Source organism: Giraffa tippelskirchi, chromosome 9 (genome assembly GCF_054371585.1).
Source record: "Giraffa tippelskirchi isolate mGirTip1 chromosome 9, T2T-mGirTip1v1.2.pri, whole genome shotgun sequence".
Classification (NCBI taxonomy): domain Eukaryota; kingdom Metazoa; phylum Chordata; class Mammalia; order Artiodactyla; family Giraffidae; genus Giraffa; species Giraffa tippelskirchi.
In genome coordinates, this window is record NC_137283.1 from 18,067,420 (window position 1) to 18,094,634 (window position 27,215).

The window sequence follows — 27,215 nt, forward strand, 5'->3', positions numbered from 1 at the left end:
GCATTCCATGTTCGATGCATGAGACAAATGCTCAGGGCTGGGGCAATGGGATGACCCAGAGGGGTGGGGTGGGGGGGGAGGTGGCAGGGGGGTCCAGGAAGGGGAACACATGTAAACCCATGGCTGATTCATGTCAATGTATGGCGAAAACTACTACAATATTGTAAAGTAATTAGCCCCCAACTAAAATAAATAAATTTATTTAAAAAATAAAAAAAAATAAAAAAATAAAAAAAGAATTATTCCGAGAGCTAACTACCACTATGAGGCATTAAAATCCTATGCTATTTTAGACTTAAAATTCAAGCTCAATGCAGTTAGCCAGGAACTTGTCAAAGTGCTTTTCATTCAGTAAGAGAAATGCCCAGTCACACTTGCTGGATGATCAGCTCTCTTCTCACAAAGATAAAATATACGCAGCAGGCATAGGACAGCAGTACTGAGTCTATGTTGTATAAGTAAAACCAAAGTCAACTGAGAACCAGTGTTAAGGGACTAGGAATCTTGTGGTGTGAACACATAGGTATAAATGGGCCACTTATATTCTGAACATGATTTCTTCTGGCATCAGTTATTTAGTATTCCTGGTTTAAGGGAGTTGTTCTTCAAGTGGATTCCCCAAGTTGGCTGCTTTTACTTGAAATTCAACACTTAACAACTCAAGTGTGTTCTGGACATGACCCAACCATCAGATTGTATTGCTGGTGCTATGCGTTCCAACTCCCTTGACCATTTCATATACTGTCCCCTCTCCTTAAGACCTTAACACCTCCACCCCTAGCCTTCATCCTCATTTGATGACTTTCCATTCTAGTTCACAGGATAGATGCCACCAAAAAGAAATTTCCACCATCTTCCAAATCCACATTTACTCAGTGATATACATCTGTGCCCACGGACCCTGCTTCCCTCCTGGTGACAGGATGGACCATCTATCCTCAGTTCAGGTAATTGTTACACTGGTGCTCTGGGGCTCATCTACTCTCCCCTACTCAAGGAAGTGTTTCTGGCAATTTCCACCCCACCCCAGCCTGCCTCATCATCACTTTTCCTCTGTCCACTAAATCTCCCCATCCACATACATATATGTCAATTCCCTCACTGCCTAATATACCATTTCCCAGCCTCTCTGGAATTTTGGATATCTACATCATTTCTAATAGAGAATATTGTACTGCTAACTTAATTATGTTTGCTTCCTACTCAGAGACTGTATTTTCAAGGGAAGTGGAAAATCACATTTTTGGTGTTGTTTTTGTCTCCTTTAGACTCTAAACTTTACACTCTGTACACACCTTCTACTCTTACATTCTTAAAACTTACTGAAGACTCAAAGGAGGTTTTATTTGTAAATTAAAAATATCAATATTTACCATGTTGGAAATTTAAAGGAAACCATTTTTACAAGGCTTATGTAATGATTCAGGTGATGATACCACAGATGACAACACTGTGTATTAAAAACATCTTAGTGATAATATACAATTAGTTCTGAACTCATGGACCTCTTGAGATCTGTCCTAAAATGAAGTGTCGGTTTGTCCAGAATTACAAAGAGCATGATTGACACTACTTGGAGGATAAAATGCATTTGCCCTTGTTTATGGGACCTGAATCTAAAAAGCTATAAATGTAGTCAAATATTAGTAAATTTCTTCAGCTATGGTGCACTTCTTTTTTTCATGTACTGATTAACTCAATAAGCTGCAATATGAAGACTTACATTTTTCCTGTTTAATCTACCTAGGTAACAAATATTTCATTTTGCAAGACTTTCGATGCCTTCTGATGACCTTATAATGCCTTTGAAAGAAAGTAAAAGTGTTAGTTGCTCAGTCGTGTCTGACTCTTTGTGATCCCATGGACTGTAGCCCCCGCCAGGCTCCTCTGTCCATGGGATTTTCCAGGAAGAATACTGCAGTGGGTTGCCATTCCCTTCTCCAGAGGATCTTCCTGACTCAGGGATCAAACCCAAGTCTCCTGCATTGCAGACACATTCTTTAATGTCTGAGCCACCAGGGAAACCCTATTATGCCTTGATTATTAAGAAAACAAAGCGTTCTCACTTTTATAAAGAAGCTCAATTTCTTTACAAACGTTATCAGTTTGTATGCTTACCTTGGGTTTTATTGTCACATCATCAAGAATGCAAAGCATCTCTAACAAAAAAAGTTTTCCACAAATGAGATTCTTAATGTAGGAAAAAGTGTAAAGCTCTCAGGTTATCTTTTATGCCTAAAACTATCTCTGAGATTTCAAAGAGAGCCTCTAGAATCACAAAGATTTGCTCTCTCACCTGATAAAAAGAGAGGAACTAGAAATAGATTCATTTGCTGTGTTACTACTTATGAGTCACACGGGGGAAAGTTAACTTAGAAAAGCTGATGAGCCTTCCCCAGATTAAATTTGTATAAGGTCAATGTTACAAATATAAATAATCAGAAATTACATGGTTTGTGGGCAGTTCCTAGAGATTCACCAGTGTCTTCACTCTGTATGTTTCTTTCCTTCAGACTTTTGCTTATGCTTTCTCTGATGATAGCAGGCAGAAACAGCACAGTACAGACACTGGTCAACAATGGCCCACTGCCTGTTTTTATAAATAAAGTCTTACTGGAACATAGACAAGCTCATTTGTTGACATACTGTCTATGGCTGCTTCTGCACTATTATAGCAAATGTGAGTAGTCGGCAGTCACAGAGAAGTTATAACCCACCTGCAAAAAGATGTACCAATTGACCTTCTACCAAAAAAGTGTGCAGTTTCCTTGTATAATGTTACCTTCCATAATTTCATTCATTAATCAAAAGGCTTTCTTGGCCACAGCATCACTTCTTTCATTTAAATCTAGCATTTTCTAGAACAATGGATTTTAATTAGGGATAAACAGCAGCCTTACCTAAGGAGTTTTCTAAAAATACAGACATCTACGACCTACTTCAGAACTACTGAATCTCATTAGTTGACATCCCTGCCATATTCTTGGTACATCATTGGTATCTTATGTAAATTAGGTCTCAAAATTATTATGTTATGCATCCACACTGTTTCCTCTGTAAAAATTATTTTCATTTATTGTATATAAAAGATAGGTAGCAGCCATTCTCTTCTTTGTGAGTAGCCTTAACCATGATTCTTAGAAGTATCCTGTCTAAAACTTTTCCAGGATTAGCTTTTTCATGACTTGACATGATACAGGAACAACCAAATTTCCTTGCCAGTTGCATTATTTTTGATTTGAACTTTCAATGAACCTTCAGGTTAACCACAGCCACCATAAGTCACTTCATTTCCCTCTGACTTTTCTCTGAAGGCTCTGTAATCAGCTACGGACCTTCTCAGAACCCCGAGGGAAAGGGCTCTATCTGACCTGGACAGTATCATTAGCACAACTTTCAGACCTTACAAAGATTTCCAGAACTCATCAATTACAAAAAAAAAAAAAAAAAAGAGGCAGCTTCATAAAGGTCTTACCCAATAGTCCAAATGGAATAAAAATTAATTACCTAGGACTGAATGGACTAATAAGATAAACTGTATTGTTATTTGCTTGATGTGGCCTAAAGTCTTACTTTTCGAATAGATAAGGTGACTCTCTTTTCCTCCTTAAGCTCTCTGTAACTCAGCACAGATTCAGTAGGTTCCGCTTTGGTAAAGGGAGATGAAGCATTTGAACTGCTCTCTGATTTGTGCTTCTTCACTGACTCTCCCAACCCCAGTTCAGAAACTTACTGAATTTATCTACTTCACATAACTGTATCATTATTTGCATAGATTAAATAAGCATCTGTCCCCCTTTTTTTTCCCCAAAACACATAGGAAATACTGGTTTTGCAACCAAAGCTTTGCCTAGTATATTATTCTCGAGGATGATATTTGTTTAATCGAGTATGGCAAGCCACATTTAAGGAAATAACACTGACTTTTCTGGAGCCCCAGGGCTTCCCTGGTAGCTCAGATAGTAAAGAATCTGCCTGCAATGCAGGAGACCTGGGTTCCATCCCTGCGGAGGGAAGATCCCCTGGAAAAGGAAATGGCAACCCACTCCAGTATTCTTGCCTGGAGAGTCCCATGGACAGAGGAGCCTCGTGGGGTACACTCCATGGGGTCACAAAGAGTCTCACACAACAGAGCAACTATCACTTTCACTTTTCTGGAGCCCTCACAAGAAAAAGAGTTTGCTATCTGGCTTTAGGGGTCTCAGCACTGCAAGTGAAAAGGAATGTCACTTTCTGGCAGGCCAAGAGTCCTGGAATAATTCAGGAAATTCAAGAAGAGATAAGCTTATCCAAATTTATAAATACTGAAGGGGAAATCTAGCAGGCTTCCCCTGCAGAACTGGAGCTGGCCTTCTGGCCTCAGAATGGTGAATGGTACAGCCTTTCAAGGTCCAATCTGGGATTCCTTACAAAGACTTCCAACAGAGCAAACTTAAGCTGTTGCAGATAGTAAATTAACACTAGCTGCATCTATGTCAATAAACAGGCCAAGCCTCATAAACTCAGGCTTATTTGCAGTCAAGAAAAACTGGATAAACAGCAGGGTCCTCCTGTGTAGCAGAGGGAACTATATTCAATATCTTATGATAAACCATAATGGATAAGAATATTAAAAAAAAACATATGTATATATGTATACCTGAATCACTTATATAGCAGAAATTAACACAACATTGTAATTCAACTATACTAATTTTTTTTTTTTAAGAATAAACTTTTTTGGAGATTTCTGTGATCCAAAGGGGAGAAGACTAAGAAAACTGAGATTATGCAAAATGATGACAAACTGTGGAAATGTGTAGTGGAAAACTATGCATTTTTAGAGCAAGCCCTTCTAGTTACCTGATCTGGCCTTTCATTGCCTTTCAGGTATCTCACACTTCATAACTTATAGTTAACTCACTAATGTAAAATAATTCTTGTTTACAGACAAGGAGATAAGTCTGTGCAGTATTTCCAGGAGTGAAATTGACTTTTTCCAACCACCCCCCACCCCAACCCTATAGCAAAAGCCAAATTTGGATCTATTTGTACATTCATATCAAGTTATCTTTACTCCATACACATTTGTGCTTCTTTGGTTTTCTCTTTTCAGTTGCTTGCACTATCTGGGTGGAGCAGCTATACAATAAAAGAAGCACTGTGCACAGGAGTGTTTCTTTGAAATTGCTGGCAAAGTTGGGCTTTTTTTCAAAAGGATCAAATTAACTTCCATCCCACCTTCCTGCTTGACTAAAACTTATGACAAATATGATAATCAGGTGGAAAATAGACAAAATCTTTTCACTATAACTTACACTCTGAAGGAGGGACAGGAACAATGAGTAAAGTAAATATGTAAGTCCAATAGTGCATTTGAATATGACAGTATCTTAAGGAAAATACAAGATGCCACTGCTATGAACTGTATTCTGGAAACAACTCAACTGCACAGTTTCATTCTCTGGAAGGCACCAAAACTCAGAAGGATGACTCTGTTATTCTAGTCCTGTTTCTGCCCTATTAGGGGTCCTGGTCTCTGACATGTATCATGTTTCTTCTGTTGGTTAGTTGCTCATTCATGTCTGACTCTTTGTGACCCCGTGGACTGTAGCCTGCCTGGCTCCTCCGTCCACGGGATCTCCCAGGCAAGAATACTGGAGTCGACTGCCTTTCCCTCCTCCACGGGACCTTTACTACCCAGGGATCGAACCTGAGTCTCGTGCCTCGGCCGGCGGGTTCTTCACCCCTGAGTCACCTGGGAAGTTGACATGTATCATAAGATAATATAAATTTGGCAGCAGAGGGCAGCTAGAAAAACAAATAGGCAAAAACAACAACTTCCATTAAGTGACACACCACAGTAACCAGCAACGGCCTGCCTTTTCCCGGGTTACAAAAGGCAGCCTCAGGCTTGTGGATTCAAGATCTAACTGGACAGATTTATTTTTTTCCCCATTAAGTAAAGGTGTATGTCTGGGGCTTCAGGAAGGAGATCTAAGCTCTTTCGTATTAACTGAAAATAGACAAGTTTGATTCAAGGCCCGTATCTCAGCATTGGGATTCCCAGGTGGCTCAGAATCTACCTGCCAATGCAGCAGCCACGGGAGACGCAGTTTTGATCCCTGTGTGGGGAAGATCCCCCGGAGAAGGAAATGGCAACCCACTCCAGTATTCTTGCCTGGAGAACCCCAGGGACAGAGGAGCCTGGCGGTTACATCCCATGGGGTGGCAAAGAGTCAGACACAACTTATGACTCAACAACAACAATCTGAGCATGAGTGCCATATTCAACGGGAGTTGTACCAGACAGTCCCTTTCTGAGGTGCGCATCTTTTTTTGAAGGAAATTGGATGTCTGTAATGGTATGTCTCATTCCCTACTATAAAAATTTCACAAGATAACCCCTCTTTTGACAGTAGATGCTTTGCTTGTCAGACAACCTAAAACTTACAAGCTTAACTTATTCTTTCATACCCTGCTGCCAACTAGCCTCTGGAAATAGTATATAGGTGGCTGGAATAATTACTCATAGTTGGCAATGATGCCAGAATACCGATTTTCTACCAAAAAAACATCAAAGCCCAAAACTTGCAAGCTTCAAAGAATTTCACGCTGACTACCAGCCTACCTTAGAGAATTCTAGCTTATAAAACCATAATGTCTCCCGAAGTAACTTTCTTTATTATGAAACAGTAGCAGGCAAATTAACTACAATGGCATCTTCATAAAGATTTCCAAGAGCGGAAATTTCAGGAAATCAATGGAAGGCTAATGATGCATTAGTCATTCCCTGATGCCGAATGCCAGGACACAGGGGACAAGACTGGAGACACGTGAATGGTCACCACTGTGAGACGGCATCTCCCCTCCGGGTGGCAGGCCTGCAAATCTCTATGTCATTATGGGGAGGAGCAAGCTGCCTTTCAGACTGGCTCTCCCCTTGTCCTGGACAAACATGAGCGTTGAACATACATAGAATGGCCGTGTTTTTGTTTTTTGGTTTTGTCTGCTAGTATGTGTTCTCTGATGAGCCTTCCTGAAGCATTATGAGTCTCTGACTCTGCCTGTTGCCCACCCCACATGTCTCCTCTCCTCCTTCCTGCATGGTCTATTGTTTCTATCCTTAATCTGCCCACCTCGGCTGCCATGCTGGATTCTGTTGGGTCTTACCCAACTGACATGTGACATTCCCCTGGCAGCTACTGTTGGTTCAGGGAATGGCATGACTTCTACATTAGCTTCACAAGACTGACAGGGAGAATGTATTTCCTGTGAATGGGATGAGGGTCTCGCTTTGCTACTGGACACAAACAAAGAAGCTGTCACCCTCAGCATCTTGTGATCTAGAATGCAGACAGCAGAACACAAACATGGACAGAACCTGTACTCCCAATGGCCTGTGGAGACACTGACCGCATTCTACCGAAAGCCTGGCCACTCTGGACTTGATGAACAAACATCTCTTTGGTTTTCTAGGCAGCTTGAGTCAGGTTTCTGTTCTTTGTGGCCTAACCATTTTAAATATACAAAAGGCTTAATATACCTTTTCTCCAAGAATTAAACTTCAGCAAGTTACATCAGGGCTTCCCTGATAGCTCAGTTTGTAAAGAATCCGCCTGCATTGCAGGAGATCCCAGTTTGATTCCTGGGTCAGGAAGATCCACTGGAGAAGGGATAGGCTACTCACTCCAGTATTCTTGGGCTTCCCTTGTGGCTCAGCTGATAAAGAATCTGCCTGCAATGCGGGAGACCTGGGTTCGATCCCTGGGCTGGGAAGATCCACTGGAGAAGGGAAAGGCTACTCACTCCAGTATCCTGGCCTGGAGAATTCCATGGACTGTATAGTCCATGGGGTCGCAAAGAGTCGGACGTGACTGAGCAACTTTCACAGGTTATATTTCTGAATGCTTTTCTTCTCCAACCTTCTATCTCTGCATTTTTTTTGTTTTTACTCAGTATGCAATTATTTAGCACCAGTAGTCTGCCAAAAACTCTGATACATGGAGCCAGACACAACCCCTGCTCTCCCTAACTTATGGATTCATACAGATTTTCTTCAGCTTTGAGGCACTCAAAGGCCTCTTTGGCAATTTGGGGAAACCTGTGGACCTTTTATCCTAATACTGCCTTTAGATACATAGGATAAGATACAGGGCATTACAAAGGAAGAAGATATGTTAAAGTTAGGAAAGTGCTTTTAAAACTGTGATATTATCATATACATGCTGCCCTATCAATGCCTTGAATAATAAGATCACGGTGGAGGGTTTAATTAGCCAGTAGAATTACAAAGTAGTGATGAACATCAATGATACACTTAGGTAGCTGTAATGAGTATAATGTGATCTGAATATGTCTGTGAGTTTTTAACATGTGCAAAGACCCTATGGCAGGGCAAAACATGGTGAGCACTGGGGATTAAAGACAAAGTAACTGGATAACAGAAAAACAGCAAAAGGCTATGAATGAAGTTGCATCAGTGAGGATGGGTTGCTCCTCTCTGTCTCTCATATTCACACACACACACACTCACGTGCATGTGCACAGACACACACACTTAAATAACTATAATAAGGAAACAGCATAAGAATTGGCTGAAATAGGACAGGAAATGACAACAATATAATTATAGAAAGGAAAGTGCAGACGCAGCTTTAGAAATGAATGGGTCTATTCATCAATTCAGTTAAACATCAATTTTCCCAGAGTCACTATAATCTATAGTCAGTTATAGTCAAAAAACCTTGATTGAGATGATATGGGCAAATTAGAAGACATTTTCTCAGTTAACTTAAGAATCTGAGACTTAAGATGATGGTAAAATCAATTTAATGGATGGGGAAACTGATGCCCTAAGAAGAGAGAACAGTTGCTGGCGGCAACACAGGTAGACCACTGCTGCTGCTTCTGAACACTCAGTTCAACAGGAAAGGAATAACTAGGTCATTTGTGTTGCTAACCACGAGTTTTTATTGACAACTAAGAGCTCTAAGGAGAAATTCAAACAGAATTATCAAAATTCCAGCTCGTCCTCCTGTCAGTCCCATCTCCCCACCTCAGCCCCGGGGATGGAGATTGCGAGTTGTATTTGCTGTGTCTCTCATAGTCTACGCTTTTCTCTGTGATAAAGAAAATCCATTTCCCACTAAATTAAAATTGCTTTTTCATCCTAACCAACACTATACCCCTGGTACACACCAGAATAAAAATAAATTGATTTTTAAGTATCCACTGGAAGAAAAAAACAATAAGGAGCATAAAAATCATGGTGCCGTTGTGTGCCTTTTGAACAATGTAACTATGAGAACGAATTCCTTTCCCGGTGACAACCATTGTGTCTCCGCAGTGCCAACATTTCTAGGCAGCTCAACAACTTCAGTAAAAACTTGAGTTGTCCAGATATGTTTTTTGTATGACCAATGCTAAATGATCTGTTTGCTTTGTTTGCTTGAACTGTTGCTAAGGTGACAGAACAGCTGATGAAATATACCACTCTATCATTCAAAAAAAAAAAAACAAAACAGGAGGGACTTTCAAAGGGTCTGAACAACCTTTAACTCTTCACTAGAAACACATCTCCCCAACCACATATGTCTGGGTCTGAAAACCCAGCCCCTAGCTGCGTGCCCCTGAAATAATAGCAGGTAGGTAACAACCTTACCTAGGGCTACACGGGTTTAAGTTGCCAGTAATCTACCAGAACTTCGAGACACCAAGATCCTTTGTCAGTTGCTCTCCTGTGTCCTTCAGCCAATCCCTCCCCAGCTTTCACAGTCATGTAAAGACTGCTTCTCCATGCGGTGCTCTGCTGGTCACTGAGCCTGCATTTTCCTTCCGATGCTGAAGCAAGCAGAGATGTCCCTGTGCCAGCAACTGTGTAGAGGAGAAGAGCAGGCTCCCAACTACTAGAACTCACACACCACGTGTTAGTGCAAAAGCTGAATGCTAGTGTTTTGAGGACCAGATTTTTCATCACTCATTCAGGATACAGGGACTAAAGTGTAAACATATGCCCATAATACATTCTCGAGTGATGCTCTGAACCACTCCAGGCATGTACAATAGCTAGTAGGAAGTAAATGTGTTAAAATACATGTATTTGTGTTAATAAATTTATTATTATTAAAATACATGTGCATTGTATTAATACATTTGTATTAATGTATTAATACATTATATTAATATAAATGTATTAAAGCACTAAAACTTCATAGTAAAAAGAAAAAGAACAAAAGACTATAAAATTTCCGGTGTTTACTTTTTATGACAAACATTACTTTTGTAATAAATAAAATCAAGAATGATTTCAAAAAATGATAAAAAAGGCCATTAGTAAAGATATTGAGGTGCTCTCAGTGCATTATGGGAAACATAATTTACATGAGCCCAGTTAGATGAAATCAAGGCTGCCAATGTTGATGGGACCCTTGGGCAGGTCATTTCCAATCTGAGTCTCTGTCCTCAGATCTGTAGAGAATAAAATAAGTGGACCAGATTACATCTATAGTTCCTTCCAGTTCAAATATCCTGTGCGTGAGAATTCTCTGAGAATTCTCTTCCAAGCAGAAAATATGAAGATTTAAGAAAAAAAGGCCCTGCATTCTTTTGCTTTCATTAACTCTAGATATCCTCATTAAATTCAAACTGGTAGTTCTTCTGGAAAGTCAAATGCACATTTCAAGTCATCGCTACTCCACTTTTAATACACCAAAGTCAATTACTGATTATTTCACTATTGATGCAAATATGTATTTTTTTCAGCACGGACCAACTCTTCTGCCCTGTCAGGAAGTATGTGTGTCTAGACCACTTTGAAGTGTGCCTGATTAACTACAGAACTGCCGACAGAATTTTCAGAAACTTGAGCAAAGGTCACAACTTCTAAAATTAATTTTACAGTTGTTCCAAGTTGGTATAGTGTCTTCTGAAGGACAACTTCTTGCTCAACTTTCTGAAAATCCTATTAGTGGGACGGGGGGTGGGTGGGAGGGAGGCCCGAGAGGGAGGGGATGTATGTTTACATATAGCTGACTCACTTCATTGTACAACAGACACTAACACAACATTGTTAAGCAATTATACTCCTATTTAGAAAGACCCCGTAATCAAAGTGCATAAGCAAGAGACTCCTTTGATGGTAACATTAAAATGTTTCAAAGTATCTTTCTTCTGTTGGAAGGGTTGGGGGCATTGTGTCTTCACTGAGGATGCTGGATAAGTGGGTGGGGAATATGACCGAATAGTACCTGTGTTACCAAAGGACAGGTGGGTGGTGACAGCATATCCTGGGGGCAGAGCTACAGCTTGCCCAGTTCCCAGGTCCTCCCTTGCATCTCCCAGACTCTCCGTGACCCTCCCCTATTACTGCCACCTCTGAAGTCACGTGTTCTAGAAAGCATCCCTAGAAGAGAGAGAGTCTCTGCCTAACCTTCATCAAACCTGACGGTGTCACCAGCCACTGGGATGTGCGGAGTGGTCTTCGTTCCCTAGGCTGGACTGACTAGGTCTTTACATCTTTACATTAGATACTGATGACGGTAGAAGAGAGTCTTGAGATCTAGAGAAGGTACTGATATGCATGCAAATTTTACCGTTCCCAAGGCTAAAATACCTGGTGTCTATGGTCAAGAGGACTCTGTCCTCTGGCCTTCCTGACAGTGAAGCTCTCTTTCACTCTCTAGCTGTTGGAAGAGTAGGAGGTAGAAAGAGATGAGCGATCCCTACTGTCTCCGATATAACAAGGGCTCTGTTTTCCATCCCAGAACTCCCCCTTTTCCTTATCTGTGACACGTCCTGGTCAACCCGAGCATGCGCTGCTTCCATCCTCATCCCCTCCATCCCTGGCATCGGCCAGCACTATGGGATCAATTTGTTGACAGCTGCAATTTTAACTTCTAGTGCCGGACATTGTTCCAGCACATAACACACTTTAAAAATCTCATCCTCATGGAAACAAACACAAAAAAATGAGCCATACCGAGAAACAAAGCATTCTGAAGCCTTACTGTGAATATCGTCTAATGCAGAGGTCTCCAACTTTTTGGCACCAGGGATCGGTTTTGGGGAAGATAACTTTTCCATGGATGAGGGTGAGGGTAGACGGTTGCAGGATGATTCAAGCACATTACATTTATTGTGCACTGATTTTGTTGTTTAGTTGCTAAGTCGTGTTCAACTTTTTTGCGACCCCATGGACTGTAGCCCACCAGACTCCTCTGTCCGTGAGATTTTCCAGGCAAGAATACTGGAGTGGGTTGCCATTTCCTTCTCCAAGGATTGTATACTAGATTTCTAATCTAATGCTGCTGCTGATCTGACAGGAGGTACTGGGCGGTGGCCTGCAGTTTGAGGACCCCTCCACATATGCAATAGAAGAAGTAATGTGCTAAAATCAGTGTATCCAATTACAGTCAAGGAAGATAACTCACTAGTCCACTGGAGAGCAGGGGTCAGCAAACTATACCTCAAGGGCCAGCTGTGACCTGTACCTAGCCTGTTTTGTATGATCTGAAAGCTGTAAAGACATTTTTTTACAGATTTAAAAGATTGTAAATAACAAATAAGCAAATAACAACAATCATGTCGGTCTTATGATGGTCCCCTCGCTCTTCTGTTCTTTTCAGTTTTCTCTCTTGGCAAGATCATTGTCTTGACCACACAAACATTCAAAGGCACCCTCCCCTTCGAGCCTACCCCATTCTCCACCCACCGCTTGGTTCTCTATAGCTATCCTTGGCTGTTCTATGAAATTGTTACAGTAAATCCCTTTCATAGCATTTACTATGCTCACTGATGTAACTTTGTCTTCCCATTCTCCCTTGCATCTACTCTAATTAACTTTTCACTTCTGCTATTCCCTCAGATCACTCTCTGAGGTCTCCGTTGATGACCCCACTGCCCAATCCAATGGGTGAATCTTGGTTTCTATTTTACTGTACTTCTCAGCAGTATCCGACCTTTTACTCCTCTTTTCCTGATCATCTCCTCCCCCTTGGCCTCTGGCAGATGGTTCTCACCCAGTTCTCTTTGCCTCTACCTGGATGTTCTTGGGCAGCTTCCCTGCTACCTCCTCCTCCTCTTCCTTAGTTCTAAATATCAGTACATCCTCAGGATCATTCCTCTGACCTTTCTGCCTAAAGTCACACCTAAATGATCTCATGGAGTTCTCAACGTTTAATGCATCACTGGTAATTTGATAACCCCTAGCATCTCTCCTGGATTTCAGAATCGTGTATCCAGCCCTTCCTGACACCGTCACTATCTTTCGTGGGATCCCTTCCCTAGCTGCTTCCATTTTAGGAAGTGACACTGCCATTTACCCAGCTCTTCACCCTGACAGCCACACAGCCATCTAGATTTCTCCCTTTTGCTCATTCCCCATATAAAACCAGGGGCTTCCCTGGTGGTTCACATGGTAAAGCATCTGTCTGCCTGCCATGTGGGAGACCTGGGTTAAATCCCTGGGTCGGGAAAATCCCCTGGAGAAGGGAATGGCTACCTACGCCAGTATTCTTGCCTGGACAATTCCATGGACAGAGGAGCCTGACAGGTTATAGACCATAGGGTCGCAAAGAGTCAGGCAGGATGAGTGAGGTACAGATAAAACCAATCCCCAGATTCTGTCTAGTTCATCCTCACATCTCCCTATCAAAACGACATCTTGTCAGCTCTTCCAGTTTTCCTCCACAACCAGGTTCCTGTCATCTCTCGCTGGAATTATAGTAATCGCTTCCTCATCTCCCTACCGCATCTCCCTGCTTCTACTTTAACCTCTAGAGTCTATTCTCTTTACAACAGTCAGATGGTCTGAGTAAAACGTAAGTCAGGTCACATCATGTTTTTCCTCAACATTTTCCAATGACTTCCATACAGTGTAGAATAAAATCGAACTTTCTCACCATGGCCCACACCGTTCAACGATCTGGCTCCTGCCCCTGTTGGACCCTTCCTGCCCGCTCTGCCTCTTTGCTCCTCCTCTAGGAAGCGATGCCCCTGTCTCAGCTCTTGTGCTTGCATTTGCTCACCCATCTCACCCACCTCCATCCTCTGCCCCCTACATGAAGGAAAATTCATAGCTCCTTCCCCTGCCTTATTCTCTGCTCAAGTGTAACCCCCCCACCAAAGCCTCCCCTCTCTCAATCCCATCATATCACAGCATTTAAGCAACTGCTATTATATTACACTTTCATTTGCTAAATTTAATATGTTTCTCCTGCACTAGAACTGAAATACCATGAAAACAGGTAATATGATCCTTTAACTCTTTCATAAACTCTTTTATAAACTCTTGGGCATAAAGTAGATGCCCAATGCATATATGGTGAACAAAGAAATAAAGGTATAGGGGAGGGAAAGGATAAAGGGAAGTATTTGGTTCCTCAGTGTGAGTGAGCTGAACAGATCATGTTTACCCTCTGGATCCTTCTCATCACTGATTCATCTTAAATATCAAGGCTCCTCCATGAAGCCTTCCATGGCCATCAAATCTGAAGCTGCACTGCTCTCCCTAGCTACCGTCTATTCCCCCTTTACCTGTTCTACTTTTTCAGAATACCCAAGGCTCTCTGAAATGGTACGTTAAGCTTTCTCTCTCACTAGAACGTAAGTTTTGCAAAAACATGAGCCTTGTCAATTTTGATCACTGTTCACACAGCCTCGACAGTGCCAGGCACAAAAGTGGTGTTCCTAAATACATAATGAAAGAAGGAATGAATAAATGAATGAATGAACCAACTGACTGACTATATCATTTCTTAGCAATAAAAGGCAGCAGAGCACATAAGATGAGAAAATGTGGACTACATCAGAAACACACATGTATACACACACACACACACACACACACACACACACACACACACACACACACACACACACACACACACACACACACACACACACACACACACACACACACACACAGAAAGGTCCACAAATAGATGGCGACTTTACCCCTCCTCCCACAATGATGTTGAGTTGACGCTTTTAACCCCCGAGAGAGATTAGGCAACTCGCCATCTGCTGGTTTCTCCTAGATCATATGTCTCATCTTGATCGTTGTGGGAGGGCCCTGAGCATGGAGAAGAGACTGCAGATGCTCCAGCAGAGGCCCAGATGGTGCTCAGAGGTGTGTCTGGAATCTCCAATCAGCTGGGCTGCGGCTCACCTCTGCTACCTGCTTTGATATGACACGCTTATGATGGGTTTCCAGGCCTGTCTAGGAGACAGGTTGGGAAGTTCATTTTTTTGGAAATGCACCCTGCTGTTAGTCCTGCCACTCCTATATTTACATAAAAGATGTTTATAGAGACTTCCCTGGTGGTCCACTGGGTAAGAATCCACCTGCCAATGCAGGGGACATGGGTTCGATCCCTGGTCCGGGAAGATACGATATGCTGCAGAGCAACTAAGCCCATGCGCCACAACTCCTGAAGTCTGTGTGCCCTAGAGCCTGTGCTCTGCAACAAGAGAAGCCACTGCAATGAGAAGCTTGCGCGTCGCAGCTAGAGAAAGCCCGCATGCCACGATGAAGAGCCAGCGCAGCAAAAAATAAATAAAAAAATGTTAAATGTTGATAAGTGAACTCATTAGGAAGCCAATACAGTGTAATAGTCCCTAGGAAGAGAAAAGACGATGTCTTGGTCAGCTCTGTTCTCTCTGCCTGGCACAGAGGCAGGCCACGGAGGACTGATGGGCAGGCTCCTCACTCTGCGAGTCCACAGAGTTCTCCGCACAGGCGGTGTGATCGGCAGCCCCTGGCGTGTGCGGGAGGCAGTCACAGGCCCCCTCCTCGCGGTCCTGATTCATGGCAGGCAGGTGCACTGGAAAATGTGCTGAGTGGGCTTCGGGGCAGGAAACGCTGGGAGGCTCCCCTGCTTTCTTGGCACTGTCTCAGGTGGCTACCTGCAGGTGGGAGGGCCTGAAACACCCACATCTTTTCAGAGAAGCGAGAGGGTAACAGGTAGGAAGGCCAGAGGTCTCCAAGTGGCAGGAGGAAATAAACTGCAAGTGGCAGACTTTTTTTTTTTCCCCCTACTCTACACAAAATTAAAAGAGGCTTCTTATATTTCTGTGTTGACACAACTGGTTCTGCCTTGAACTAACCAATGGGTTTTTCTTGTGGAGATTATTTTCTTAAGCTTTGTGAATGAAACGATGTATTTGCTTTGGAATCTGCCTTTCTTCACAGTGGTTCCTCCTAAGACTAACTTGTTTTCTTTTCTCAAACCTTGGGCTGATAATAGCTCAGCAAACCAGTATTCAGGTCAATTGTTTTAAGGCTTGGGATGACACACCTTCTGCCATTTTATCTCAAAAATGCATATTATGGGAGATGGGCCTGGTGAAATACACTCAGCCTTGCGGTGTCTCTCTTATCTGATTAATAGCTTGCTAACAGACATAAAACACCTCGCTAAAAACTAGCAAGTGGGTATTCTTTCTGCCCTCTTCTGATGTCTATGTCAGAAGCGTTCTCTCTCTTATACTTTAATAAAATTCTGTTACACAAAAAGCTCCAGTGGTCAAACCTGGTCTCTGGACCTAGATCGAAATCCTCTCCTCCGGAGGTCATGAATCCCAGCGTAGCATGGGACTCGCAGCAGCAACCTTTCAGAAGAGAGGACCAGTTAGGGCCAGGAACCCTGGGACACTGCCTACGGGATTTGTGACTTCAGGGAAGCTGTAGAACCTTGCCTGCCTAACTGGGCTGATAAAAACAGGTTCCCCAAAGGCAGGAATGTGTGATGCTTCTGTTGCAGGTAGATCACTTTTACTTATTTTTATTCATTCCACGGACTGTGTCAAGGGTATGGTTTCAAAAGTTCTATCAAATATGCAGGTGATTATGAAACCTCTATCTGGCCTCTCTGATCTTCCCCTTTCCCCTCTACAAGCAGTAAAAGTTGTCTTTCTACAAAATATATCGGACAACATACTGTGAAGACTCCTGTTGTTAGCCATCCGGCTCTGAATGGATTCTGAAGTCCCAGCGCTCTCCCTCACTCTGTCTCCTACTTGCATCCTCTAAACCCCGGCTTCTATTTTTCAAGCTAAGTCCCTCTCCTCTGAGGGACCCTGTCCATGCTGTTCCCTCTATTATTTCATTTCATGCAGATTGGAGAGTACCTCCTCCAAGAAACCCTCCCTGATCAGTCCTACCTAAAACAGAGTTCCTGAAAAGTCTATTCCAACCCCTCCTGTGTTTCTCCAATTTTCTTCTCATCATCATCCAGTTGTTTGTTTGTGGACTCTCTTACTGTTCCACCAGAATGTAATTTCCAGGAGGCCAGAGAACTGTCTTGTTTTCTGTTTTAGTCCCCCAACACCTGGAAAAGTTACCTGCCACAGAGTAGGCATTCAATAAATATGTGTGGGATGAATGAATGAGTAATGGTGGAAACTGGAAGCTGTCAAAAGCAGCAGAGTGAATAAACAGAAAATCACAGAACACAGCTGTGGATTTGGAACCATTCTCTCACTATAGCTACAGGATGAAGCTACACTTAACAAAAGGCCAAAGGAGAAATACAGCGGGGCAATTGCCAGAAGCAATGACTGCATCAAAACAGTATTTGAAATGCCAAATTCTTATTGTCAGATCAAAGCTGTAAAGAGGTAGGAGTTGTAAAAAGACTCTCCAAGCTGTTATAATGTATTCAAATTACTGCCTGATTACATATAGGAGCCCTAAGGCCTGGTTCTAGGAATGAAGTCACCAGACTGCCCAGCTCCACTTGGGTTTAACTGCTTCTAGGCTGAGTTCCAGGGCAGGGTTGGTGCAAGGACTCAGTTTCTTGTGTTTCCCATCACATTTGCTTTTCATCCACAGTGGGATCATGGTGTGAGTATAGCTGTATAAGGGAATGAGGGAAGATGAAGGTTTTCTTATTAAAAAATAAAAATGTGTGTGTGTGTATGGCTCTTGGTAAATTTTAGGAAATGTATTCAAGACAGATGATGATGATGCCAATGTGGATGATGCTAATTCTTCAAACAAAAATATCCAAATTTTATGGAGCATATTAAGAAGAAGTGGCAAGAATACTCAGAAGAACTATACAAAAAAAATCTTTATGACCCAGATAAGCACGATGGTGTGATCATTCACCTAGAGCCAGACATCCTGGAATGCAAAGTCAAGTGGGCCTTAGCAAGCATCACTATGAAAAAACTTAGTGGAGGTGATGGAATCCAGCTAAGCTATTTCAAATCCTAAAAGATGATGCTGTGAAAGTGCTGCACTCAAGATGCCAGAAAATTCGGAAAAATCAGCAGTGGTCACAGGACTGGAAAAGGTCAGTTTTCATTACAATCCCAAAGAAAGGCAATGCCAAAGAATGCTCAAACTACCGCACAATTGCACTCTTCTCACACACTAGCAAACTAATGCTCAAAATTCTCCAAGCCAGGCTTTAACAGTACGTGATCCGAGAACTTCAAGATGTTCAAGCTGGATTTAGAAAAGGCAGAGGAACAAGAGATCAAATTGCCAACATTGGCTGGATCATTGAAAAAACAAGAAAGTTCTAGAAAAACATCTACTTCTGCTTTATGCACTATGCCAAGGCCTTTGACTGTGTGGATCACAAGAAACTGTGGAAAATTCTTCAAGGATGGGAAAACGAGACCATCTGACCTGCCTCCTGAGAAACCTGTATGCAGGTCAGGAAGCAACAGTTATAACTCGACATGGAACAACAGACTGGTTCCAAATCAGGAAAGGAGTATGTCAAAGTTGTATATTCAATTTATATGCAGAGTATATCATGAGAAACGCTAGGTGGGAGGACGCACAAGCTGGATCAAGATTTCTGGGAGAAATATCAATAACCTCAGATATCCAGATGATACCACGCTTATGGCAGAAAGCAAAGAAGAACTGAAGAGTCTCTTGATGAAAGTGAAAGAGGATAGTGAAAAAGTTGGCTTAAAACTCAACATTCAGAAAACTAAGATCATGGCATCCAGTCCCATCACTTCATGGCAAAAAGACAGGGAAACAGTGGAAACTGTGAGAGACTTTATTCTTTTGAACACCAAAATTGCTACAGAAGGTGCCTGCAGCCATGAAATTAAAAGATGCTTTCTCCTTGGAGGAAAAGCTATGACCAACCTCAGTTCAGATAAGTTGCTTAGTCGTGTCCGACTCTGCGACCACATGAATCACAGCATGCCAGGCCTCCCTGTCCATCACCAACTCCTGGAGTTTACCCAAACCCATGTCCATCGAGTCAGTGATGCCATCCAACCATCTCATCCTCTGTCATCCCCTTCTCCTCCTGCCCCTAATCCTTCCCAGCATTAGGGTCTTTTCCAATGAGTCAGCTCTTCACATGAGGTGGCCGAAGTATTGGAGTTTCGGCTTCAACATCAGTCCTTCCAACGAACACCCAGGACTGATCTCCTTTAGGATGGACAGGTTAGCTATCCCTGCAGTCCAAGGGACTCTCAAGAGTCTTCTCCAACACCACAGTTCAAAAGCATCAATTCTTCGGCACTCAGCTTTCTTCACCGTCCAACTCTCACATCCATACATGACCACTGGAAAAACCATAGCCTTGACTAGATGGACTTTTGTTGGCAAAGTAATGTCTCTGCTTTTAAATATGCTATCTAGGTTGGTCATAACCTTCCTTCCAAGCAGTAAGCGTCTTTTAATTTCATGGCTGCAATCACCATCAGCAGTGATTTTGGAGTCCCAAAAAATAAAGTCTGACACTGTTTCCCCATCTATTTCCTATGAAGTGATGGGACCAGATGCCATGATCTTAGTTTTCTGAACGTTGAGCTTTAAGCCAACTTTTTCACTCTCCTCTTTCACCTTCATCAAGAGGCTCTTTAGTTTTTCTTCACTTTCTGCCATAAGGGTGGTGTCATCTGCATATCTGAGGTTATTGATATTTCTCCTGGCAATCTTGATTCCAGCTTGTGTTTCTTCCAGCCCAGCATTTCTCATGATGTACTCTGCACAGAAGTTAAATAAGCAGGGTGACAATATACAGCCTTGACGTACTCCTTTTCCTATTTGGAACCAGTCTGTTGTTCCATGTCCACTTCTAACTGTTGCTTCCTGACCTGCATACAGGTTTCTCAAGAGACAGGTCAGATGGTCTGGTATTCCCATCTCTTTCAGAATTTTCCATAGTTTATTGTGATCCATATAGTCAAAGGCTTTGACATAGTCAATAAAGCAGAAATAGATGTTTTTCTGGAACTCTCTTGCTTTTTTGATGATCCAGCGGATGTTGGCAATTTGATCTCTGGCCCCTCTGCCTTTTCTAAAACCAGCTTGAACATTTGGAAGTTCACGGTTCACGTATTGCTGAAGCTTGGCTTGGAGAATTTTGAGCATTACTTTACTAGCGTGTGAGATGAGTTCAACTGTGTGGTAGTTTGAGCATTCTTTGGCATTGCGTTTCTTTGGGATTGGAATGAAAACTGACCTTTTCCAGTCCTGTTGCCACTGCTGAGTTTTCCATATTTGCTGGCATATCGAGTGCAGCACTTTCACAGCATCATCTTTGAGGATTTGAAATAGCTCAACTGGAATTCCATCATCTCCGCTAGCTTTGTTCATAGTGATGCTTTCTAAGGCCCACTTGACTTCACATTCCAGGATATCTGGCTCAAGGTGAATGATCACACCATCATGATTATCTGGGCCGTGAGCCAACCTAGACAGCATATTAAAAAGCAGAGACATTACTTTGCCAACAGAGGTCCATTTAGTCAAAGCTATGGTTTTTCCAGTAGTCATGTATGGATGTGAGAATTGGACTATAAAGAAAGATCAGTGCTGGAGAATTGAAGCTTTTGAACTGTGGTGTTGGAGAAGACTCTTGAGAGTCCCTTGGACTGCAAGGAGATCCAACCAGTCCATCCTAATGGAAATCTGTCCAAATATTCATTGGAAGGATTGATGCTGAAGCTGAAACTCCAACACTCTGGCCACCTGATGCAAAAAACTGACTCACTGGAAAAGACCCTGATGCTGGGAAAGATTGAAGGCAGGAGAAGGGGATGACAGAGGATGAGATGGTTGGATGCCATCACTGACTTGATGGACATGAGTTTGAGCAAGCTCCAGGAGTTGTTGAAGGACAGGGAAGCGTGGAGTCCACGGGGTCACAAAGAATCGGACATGACTGGGTGACTGAAGTGAACTGATGGAGCATTTCATCTATTTAATAAATACCAGGCCATGACTGTATTGAGTATTTCACATAAAATAAAATGGATGCCAGTTCAGTTCAGTTCAGTCGCTCAGTTGTGTCCGACTCTCTGCGACCCCATGAATTGCAGCACGCCAGGCCTCTCTGTCCATCACCAAATCCCGGAGTTCACCCAAACCCATGTTCATCGAGTCGGTGATGCCATCCAACCATCTCATCCTCTGTCGTCCCCTTCTCCTCCCGCCCCCAATCCCACCCAGCATTAAGGTCTTTTCCAATGAGTCAACCCCTCGCATGAGGTGGCCAAAGTATTGGAGCTTCAGCTTCAACATCAGACCTTCCAATGAACACCCAGGATTGATCTCTTTTAGGATGGATTGATTGGATCTCCTTGCTGTCCAAGAAACTCTCAAGAGTGTTCTCCAACACCACAGTTCAAAAGCATCAATTCTGTGGCGCTCAGCTTTCTTCACCATCCAACTCTCACATCCATACATGACCACTGGAAAAACCATAGCCTTGACTAGACGGACTTTTGTTGGCAAAGTAATGTCTCTGCTTTTAAACATGCTATCTAGGTTGGCCATAACCTTCCTTCCAAGTAGTAAGCGTCTTTTAATTTCATGGCTGCAATCACCATCAGCAGTGATTCTGGAGCCCAAAAAAGGAAAGTCTGACACTGTTTCCACTGTTTCCCCATCTATTTCCCATGGAGTGATGGGACCAGATGCCATGATCTTAGTTTTCTGAACGTTGAGCTTTAAGCCAACTTTTTCACTCTCCTCTTTCACCTTCATCAAGAGGCTCTTTAGTTCTTCTTCACTTTCTGCCATAAGGGTGGTGTCATCTGCATATCTGAGGTTATTGATATTTCTCCCGGCAATCTTGATTCCAGCTTGTGTTTCTTCCAGCCCAGCATTTCTCATGATGTACTCTGCATATAAGTTAAACAAGCAGGGTGACAATATACAGCCTTGACGTACTCCTTTTCCTATTTGGAACCAGTCTGTTGTTCCATGTCCAGTTCTAACTGTTGCTTCCTGACCTGCATACAGGTTTCTCAAGAGACAGGTCAGATGGTCTGGTATTCCCATCTCTTTCAGAATTTTCCACAGTTTATTGTGATCCACACAGTCAAAGGCTTTGGCATAGTCAATAAAGCAGAAACAGATGTTTCTATTTAAAACACTAAGTCAAATGAACTCGCTGTCATACAAGACCCTCTAAGAGTTTCCCGTTCTCATCCGACCTGATTCACACATGGGTCAGTGCTGTGTCCCCTGCCCCTCCGTGCATGTGTCCTAGCATGCCCCTCCTTACAGGTCTGCCCTCCCTGTTCTCTCAAACATTCCTGACCTCCTTCTGCCTCCAGTCTTTGCCATGATCCCCCCTCAACCTGGAATGCTCTTCTCCCAGATCCCATAGTTTGTTTCTTTGCTCACAGTTCATCTGCTCGGTGAGTTCTTCTTTGAGTTGTGGTTGTTGTCCACTCACCCAGTCGTGTCCAACTCTTTGTGACTCCATGGACTGCAGTACAGCAGGCCTCCCTGTCCCTTGCCATCTCCCAGAGTTTGCCCAAGTTCATGTCCATTTCATCTGTGATGCCATCCAACCATCTCGTCCCCTGATGCCCTCTTCTCCTTCTACCCTCAATCTTTCCCAGCATCAGGGACTTTTCCAATGAATTGGCTGTTCCCATCAGGTGACCAAAATACTGGAGCTTCAGCTTCAGTATCAGTCTTTCCCAAGAGTATTTGGGGTTGATCTTGAGCACCTATGCAAAATCTCAAATACTGTCTGTCCCCCGATTCTGGTATTTCCTTTTCCCTTTACTTTGTTCCATATTAGCTGCCAAAGTCTGACATTCTGTACACGTTTCATATATTTATTCAAAGTCTTTCTTCCATCCATTGGAACATAGACTGATAAATTAATCTCTTTTGCTTCCTGCTGTTTCCTCACCATATACAACCATGACTGGTGTGTGTATGTGTGTGTCTTGTATACATATACATATATATACACAGATACACACACACACATATATATATCCCATATATATGGAATGTATATATGCACATATACATACATATATGAAGCTCTAATATTCCGGCCACCTGATGGGAAGATTTGACTCATTGGAAAAGACCCTGATGCTGGGAAAGATTGAGGGCAGGAAGAGAAGGGGGCAACAGAAGATGAGATGGTTGGATGGCATCGTCAACATGATAGACATGAGTTTGAGCAAACTCCAGAAGATAGAGAAGAACAGAGAAACCTGGTGTGCTGCAGCCCATGGGGCTGCAAAGAGTCAAACGACTTAGCGACTGAACGACAACATACACATATAAAAAGAATGAACCAATTCAATCTTCCTGATAATCTTTTAAGATAAATATTATTGACATTCTCATTTGATAAATAAAGGAGTAGATACACAAAATGGTTAAGTAATTAAACCAGGGTAAGGATCATAAGAGACTACTATGAACAAGTACATACCAATCAATTAGACAGTCTGGAAGAAATGGAAAATTCCTACAAACATACAACCTACCAACAATAAATCACGAAGAAATACAAAACCTTCAAGGAGAGATTACTAGTAAGGATATGACATCAGCAATCAGAAACCTCACAACAAAGAAAATTTCAGGTCCATATGACTTCATTGGTGAATTCTACCTAATATTTAATGAAGAAGTAATACAAATCCTTTTCAAACTCCTCAAAAAATTGAAAAAGTGAACACTTCCAAGCTCATTTTACAAAGCCAGGATTACTCTGATGCAAAAGCCAGACAAGGACACAACAAGTAAAGACAGTATAGGCCAATATCCCTGATGAATGTAAGTGCAAACATTTTCAACAAAATTTTAGCAACCCATATTCAATAGTATGTGAAAAGGATCACACACCATGATTAACTGGGATGCACAAATCAATCAATGTGATATATACCACAGTGACAAAATGAAAAATAAATATTGTATTATTATCTCAATAAGTGTTAGAAAAAGTATGTGACAAAATTCAACATCCATTTATGATAAAAAAAAACTCTCACCAAACTAGGTGAGAGAAAACATCTCTCAACATAACAAAGGCCACAATGACAACTCCACAACTAATATAGAGAAAAAGCTAAAAGTTTTTCATCTAAGATCAGAAACAAGACAAGGATGTCCACTCTCACCACACTTACCCAACACAGTATGGGAAAACTTGCCAAGCACTTAGGCAAATGAATAAAAGGCATTCAATTTGGAAACAAAGAAGTAACTGTGTCTATATGCAGATGACATTATATTATATAAAATTCTAAAGACTGCAACATAAAAACTAAGAATAAACTAACTTAGTAAAGTTACAAGATACAAAATCAATATAGAAAAAATTATCTGTGTTTCTATACACCACCATCAAACTGTCAGAAACAGACATTAAGAAAACAATCCATTTATAATTGCTGGAGGAAAAAAAAATAAAGAAATAACTTGGGATGACTGTTACCAAGTAGATAAAAATCTGTACATGGAAAATTTCTTCAGTTTAGAAAGCCTTTCTCTGTCCAACAATGCCTGGTCATCTTTGAAGATCTGCTTTGTCTTCACGCATATATTCCTTCAGTGAGGCTGGTTTCTCTCATTGCTATCTATAAACCAACTTCCCTACGGTTCATAATTTAGCACTTCTCACAGACATCAGTTTACATGACTCTCCCTACTTCTAAACCGTTTACTGAGGGCAGGGGCTGTCTCTTACTTCAAAAGAGATTCATTCCTTTGATTGGTTATTCATTCATTCAACCCACAGAGATTCACTGACTGCTTACTAGGGCTAGTCACTGCTTGGGGTCCCAGGGATCCAGAGAAAAACTGGACAAACCAAGCATTTGGGTGAAAAACACATAAACAAAACAACAATCAACAGCAGGTAGTGATGAGTGCTAGGAAGAAACAGAATATATCTGGGATAGAGAGAACTTTAACTTGGATGGAGGAGAGTTGAAAGACCCCTCTGATACGTCTATAAACCGAGAGCTGAATGATGAAAAAGGCAGCGTGAGAAGGTCCAGGTGACAGCATCTGAGACAGAGGGAACACCTGAGCAAAGGTCCTGGGAAGGAAATGGTCTCAGTATGGTGAGGAGAAGAAATAATATCAGCAAGACCAAAGGGATTGGAGACCAGTATGGATATTCCTTAAAAAAGAAAACTAGGAGTAAAACTGCCATATGACCCAGGAATCCCACTACTGGGCATATAACCTGCTGCTGCTGCTGCTGCTAAGTCGCTTCAGTCGTGTCCGACTCTGTGTGACCCCAGAGACGGCAGCCCACCAGGCTCCCCCGTCCCTGGGATTCTCCAAGCAAGAACACTGGAGTGGGCTGCCATTTCCTTCTCCAATGCATGAAAGTGAAAAGTGAAAGTGAAGACGCTCAGTCGTGTCCGACTCTTAGCGACTCCATGGACCACAGCCTACCAGGCTCCTCCATCCATGGGATTTTCCAGGCAAGAGTACTGGAGTGGGTGCCATTGCCTTCTCCGCTCCAATGCATAGGAAACCATAATTCTAAAGCATAGGAAACCATAATTCTAAAAGACATGCGTACCCCAATCTTCACTGCAGCACTATTTACAACAGCCAAGACATGGAAGCAGCCTAGATGTCCATCGACAGATGATGGATAAAGAAGATGTGGTACATGTATACAATGGAGTGTTACTGAGCTGTAAAATGGAACAGATTTGAGTCAGTTGTAGTGAGGTGGATGAACCTAGAGCCTGTTATACAGAGTGAAGTAAGTCAGAAAGAGTAAAACAAGTATTGCATATTAACACATATACATATGGAATCTAGAAAACTAATACTGATGCACCTATTTACAGGGAAGGAATGGAAATGCAGACACAGAAAATAGACATGTGGACACAGAGGGGGAAGGAGGGGGTGGAATGAAGCAAGAGAGTAGCACTGGCATATATACACCATCCTGAGTGAAATAACCAGCTAGTGGAGGGCAGCTGTATCGCACAGGGGGCCCAGCCTGGTGCTCTGTGATGACCTAGGGGGGCAGGGTTGGAGGGCGGAGGGAGGCTTACGAGGGAGGCGATACATATATATATATATAATTATGGCTGATTCACATTGTTGTACAGCAGAAAGCAACACAACATTGTAAAGCAATTACGCTCCAATCAAAAAAAAAAAAAAGACTGAAGGGAAGTCAATGAGCATGAAATGCGTAGGACACAAGGATCAAAGAAATACGAAGGCACGAGATTATCTAAATTAGGGACACAAAACTGTTCTGGTCAATAAATCAGATTACAAAGATTTCTGGCTTTGCAGGCCATACTAACTCTGCTCAAGGCCATACTAACTACACATCTACTCAAGTCTGCCCTTGTAGCATGAAAGCAGTCATAGGGAATATGTAAATTAATGAACATGAATGTGTTCCAGTAAAACTTTATTTATAAAAACAAGCAGCTGGTTGGATTTGGCTCGTGGGCCATAGATTATGGCCCTTGATATAAGTCTCACAGGCTCTAAGGAAGTGCTTAAATACTATTCTAATTCTGATGGTGGTAGGGAGGCAGTAATAATAATTATTGTAATTATTATTATTATTATCAATGAGAAGCCACTGTGTGTGTGTGTGTGTGTGTGTGTGTGTGTGTGTGTGTGTGTGTATTTGTTAAAGGAGGTATATGATTTGTTGAGGTCTCTGGGCCTTTCATGTTACAGGCACTTAAATCAATTGTTAAATAACAAGAGACATTGTAAAAGAAAAGGAAACCATTTTAAAATTCTCTCTCCTACAATATCTAGCTCAGAGGTAGTAAGCATGCAGGAAAAAAAAAAAGATGGTGCCACTGTTGGGGAAAAAAAAAAAAAAACTTTCATATTTGCTGGTTTCAGTACATCTACTAAACTGTTTTTTCAGACCTGTGCAGTGGGAGGCACTGGATCCAAAAACTGCCTGTTGGTTATAAACCAAGCATTCAGCTGGAACATACAGCTGAATGGAATGCACAGACACATTAGAGACACA

The 27,215-nt window shown here is 42.1% G+C and overlaps 1 protein-coding gene and 1 long non-coding RNA gene across 9 annotated transcripts in view; one reads left to right on the forward strand and one right to left on the reverse strand.

Annotated features, from left to right (window-relative positions):
* GRM7 (glutamate metabotropic receptor 7) overlaps positions 1–27,215 on the reverse strand; it is an 896,695-nt gene that overhangs the window by 155,187 nt on the left and 714,293 nt on the right. The gene's annotated exons all lie outside the window — the stretch shown is intronic.
* LOC145520772 (uncharacterized) lies at positions 815–17,889 on the forward strand. Its single transcript, XR_014064807.1, has 2 exons — positions 815–947; positions 15,018–17,889. It is a non-coding gene; the product is annotated as an uncharacterized LOC145520772 (long non-coding RNA).